Genomic DNA, 4346 nt, shown 5'->3' with positions numbered 1-4346 from the left:
ACAGGATTTCACTTCTGCTGCATCCCCTTCCAATCAGAATCCAAGGCTGGACTGATGGACCTGGACAGGCCATCCCAGAGCGTTGGGTCCACCCACCCACTTCAGAGACGCAGAGACTGAGCCCCAGGAGGAGATGGGGAAAGGAGTGAGCCATGGCCAGGTTCCTGGCAACAGAAGGCAGGGTAAACCTCTGCCCCTGGGTCCTGGGGGACAGGGGAAGCTCTGGCCGTGCAATTCAGATTGTGCAAATGCTCTTCTGAGGAAGGAAGTGGGGACACCTTCCAGAAGCCAATAACTCCATACAGTACCCACAAGTGAGTCGAGATTGAAAAGGGCGCCGAGCTCAGACTCAATCACAGTGAGTCCCCTACTTAAAGCCCTCCTCCCTATTCCTGAGAGCAAAAACCAGTCCCCATCCTGACCTACAAACCCAGCAGGATCTGAGACCTCCTCTGACTTCATCTCTGCTTCAAGTTCAGGGAATCCAGCCTAGTGACCTTTCTGATTCTTCCCCAAACCGGGTTCCTTCCTACCTCTGAGACTACACCTTTGCTTCCTCTCTGCCAGAAAGACTCTTCCTCTATGCATGGCTGCCTTTTTCTCTTTATTTGAATTTCAACCCTTATTAAATGATCTCTCTCAAATAGGCACCTCTCCTGATCATCTTAGTGAGCAACTGGCTTCTCAGCATCCTCTCTGTCACCTTGTGCTGTTATACTGTCTTCAGAACACATACGACTTGTTCAGTCACTGGCGTAGCCTTTTCTCCAGGAGAATGTCCTCTCCGCTGGGTCAAGGACCTTATCTAACCTTTAGCTGTCTCATTCCCAGTGACTTCCCAGAGTCTGCTTGGCAAAATAGCAGATGCTCAACAAGTACTGGGTGGATAAATGAATGAGAATGAAGAATGTCCCAAGGCAAGATTTGTAAGAATAATATCAGGAAATCTAAACGTTAACGTGAACCTTGTCAGAGCGCTGAGTATATCACCAAAAAGCATATATATATATATATATATATATATTCTATATATATTGTAAATACATATGCATCTATATGTATTTTATATGATACATATGTATGTATCTATAATATATTTTTTGGTGATCTTTATGTATCATATAATATATGATCATATATATCATTTTTGGTGATCTATATATGTGTATATATTATATCTGATAAGACGCCAAGCTGTGGTGGATGATACAAACCCTTGGAGGTATAAGACTGAGGAGTGGTGGCAAGAAAGCAGGGCTCTCTTCTAAATTCTGCTTGTCGCTGCAGTCAGGAACAGTGCGCTTTGGACCAGGCAGGGGAGAGAAGAGGGTGCCTCTATGAGCCGTCTCCACCTCTCCATGGAGGAAGCTCAGGATCCCCAGCCACGGGGTGTGGGGACAAAGCGCAGGTCATATCAGACCCAGCTCCTACCTGTCTTGGCAAAGTCCCTAGACTGGCAGAGGTGACAAGGACCCCATTGGAGTGCTGAGCCTTACAAGGGAGAGTCCTGGCTTGCTCTCGGTGATCTTCGGAGGGTGGTGGAGGAGGGAAAGGCTTCTAACCACAGTGTGGTCTGCAGACAAGAAAGCAGCCGAGAAAAGCTCGGAGCAGTTTCTTCCTTTGCACCTGGACTCCATGCACAGACAGGGAGGCGCGAGTTGCCTCTGACAGAGAGGGGAACTAGTGTCTGCAGGTAACTGATTGTCACTTGGGGCATGAGTGACATCATTAGCAGCTAGGGCAGGGACTCCTAGTACAGAGGAGCTGGAGAGCTTATGGCCGCAGGCATGACCCACAGACCCATGTGGTTCGGTCCAGGTAGGGTTCAGTCCCAGACTGTCAAGTTTTCATTGTTGCATTTGTCATTATTTAAGGATGCTGATCCATAATATGCAGGGAGTAGGGGGGATAGGAGGACTCAGTGAACTCTAGATAGAGCAAAGGGGAAAGGGGAGAGAGGGGATGGAAGGGGGCACAGGGGTAGGAAAGACGGTGGCATGCTATGTTCATCATTACCCTAAGTACGTGTATGAAGACATGAAGGATGTGACTCTACTTGTGTACAACCAGAGATATGAAAAAATGTGCTCTATATGTGTAATATGAATTGTAATGCATCCTGTTGTCATCTATAACAATTTAAATTTTTAAAAAATAAAGAATGAACAAAGTTATTAAATCAGTATCTCCTTCAGATGTCAAAATGAAAATTCAGGCGTTCGGCCACTTGAAGCTGGGGAGGGCCTGACAGAGCCAGGCCCGCTACAGGCAGCCGCCCCGAGCGCTGGCAAGGTGAGGTGGGCTGCAGGGGGCTTGGTTGGAGGCTGCTGGCCCTGGGCTGCTTCGCCTGCGCATCTCTCGCAGCTGCCCTTGAGTGTGAGAATCGCGTAGGCTGCACTGAGGAGGGATGGCCTGGGGCTAGAGGTAGAAGTGGCTTCTCCAGTCTCCCACTTCCTACTGATGACACTCTGCCAGGTCAGGGAGAGAGTTGTCAGATTTAGGGAAGTTCAAAAGTGGGATTTACGTAACCTCCTGGGCTCTAGCCCCACCTTCTAGAACCCAGCGCGATGACTTTATGTGGTTGAAAAGAATGGAATGATGAAGCCCAGATCTAACTTGCAGTTTCTAGGTGCAGCTTTTGAGCAATGCCCCAGTACTGCTGAGCTCCACTGCCTGCAGCTCATATAGCCATAGGAAGCATCAAATTGCATAGCCTCATTGGGACTCTGTAGGATGACCATGATGTGGCCCTGGCAGTGGGCTGGGCTGTCTGCCAAGGTCTGCCACACATGCAGAACAATCAGAATTTCTTTTAGACCTGGACAGCCTACTCCCTGTACCTGTAGGGGGGATGCTGGGCTGGAGAACAGGTAGAAAGCAAATACCTGAGCCACCTGGATACAGTATATCCATGGTGGAAGGACTGGCAGGACAGAGGGAAGGAGACCGACAGTCCCAGGGACTTCCTGGATTGCTGACTGTATCAATTTCTTACACTAGGAGTGGCCCAATCCAACACCCTGTTTATGCCACAGATGGTCAGTGCCAACATGTCCCACAGTGCAGCGGGTGAACCGGAAACTGTACTTTACCTGCAGCTCGCTGTCCAGTAGCACCCTCATTCTCATGGGAAGCAGGTGGCTGCACAGCAGTGCCCCCATCTGGTTGCACTGTGGCAGGACCAGGTGGAGGTATGGCTCCTCTAGTCCATTCCCATGACCACCAGGACAGGCAGGTGCTTTTAAAGGAGCAGAAGCCAGAGTCATGAACAGCACGCTCGCAGGGCCACAGCGGAGGATGGGACATTGATTGTGTCCTGCACTGTGGAAGATAGCAATAGAGGAGGACTCAGATTGTCCTCCTTGTCCCCTTGGCACCCAGGAGTGAGGCTAGCCATGAACGGAGAGTAAGTGAGTGGCGACATTTCATCAGTTGTATTAGCTTTCCATCACGATGACAAAGTACCTGAGAAGATGAACTTTGTGTGCGTCTGTGGTAGTGCGGGTTGAACTTGGGGCCTTGTGATCTATCTAGGCAAGTGATCTATCGCTGAGCTACAGCCCAGCCCTTTCTATTGTTTGAGTTGAGAGAGGGTGTTGCTAAGTTGCTGAGGCTGACCTTGAACTTGTGATCCTCCTCTCTCAGCCTTCCCCCACCAGGAGCTGGGATTACAGGCCTGCACCACTGTGTGCCTGGCTTAATAAATCAACTTTTAAGGGGGAAAGGCTTAAACAGTTTCAGAGGTGTCAGTTCATGGTCACTTAGACCATTGCTTTGGGGCCTGGGGCAAGGTCATACCTCATGGTCAGGAGCACTGGGGGAGCAAGATGCCCACTTCACGGCAGCCAGGATGAAAGGAGAGACCCAGGAAGGGGCATGAGTGCCAATATCCCCTTCAAGGGCACGTCCCCAGTTACTCAGCTGCCACCAGGGCCCACTTCTTAAAGGTCTCATCACCTTCCTGTAGCCCCACGGACTAGGGACCAAGCCTTCCACATATGGGGGACATACAACGTCCAGAATAGAACACCAATGGCAGTTGTTTCTTATTGTATCCTTTTAGTAGATTTTCATTCTCACCAGCCTTTTACAAAACCGATTGGCTGTGATGTCTGTCCTCTATTTGAGGTATTCCCCAAGGGGCCTGTCCCCAAGTTCCACTGATGGAACACACACACCTGTTCTTCTCTCTCACCCTGCAGCGCCCACCATGTTCAGGCAGCCTGGACCTCACTGCAGTAGCACCTTCCAGTTCCTGTTCAGCACTGAGGCCAGAAACCTTGAAAACCACAGGGCCCCTTCCTGTTTTCTGGATGGGTCCATACTCCTTTGTCCAACCTAGAGGG

This window comes from Ictidomys tridecemlineatus, chromosome 4, assembly GCF_052094955.1.
Source record: "Ictidomys tridecemlineatus isolate mIctTri1 chromosome 4, mIctTri1.hap1, whole genome shotgun sequence".
NCBI lineage: Eukaryota > Metazoa > Chordata > Mammalia > Rodentia > Sciuridae > Ictidomys > Ictidomys tridecemlineatus.
This window is presented reverse-complemented; position numbering follows the sequence as displayed.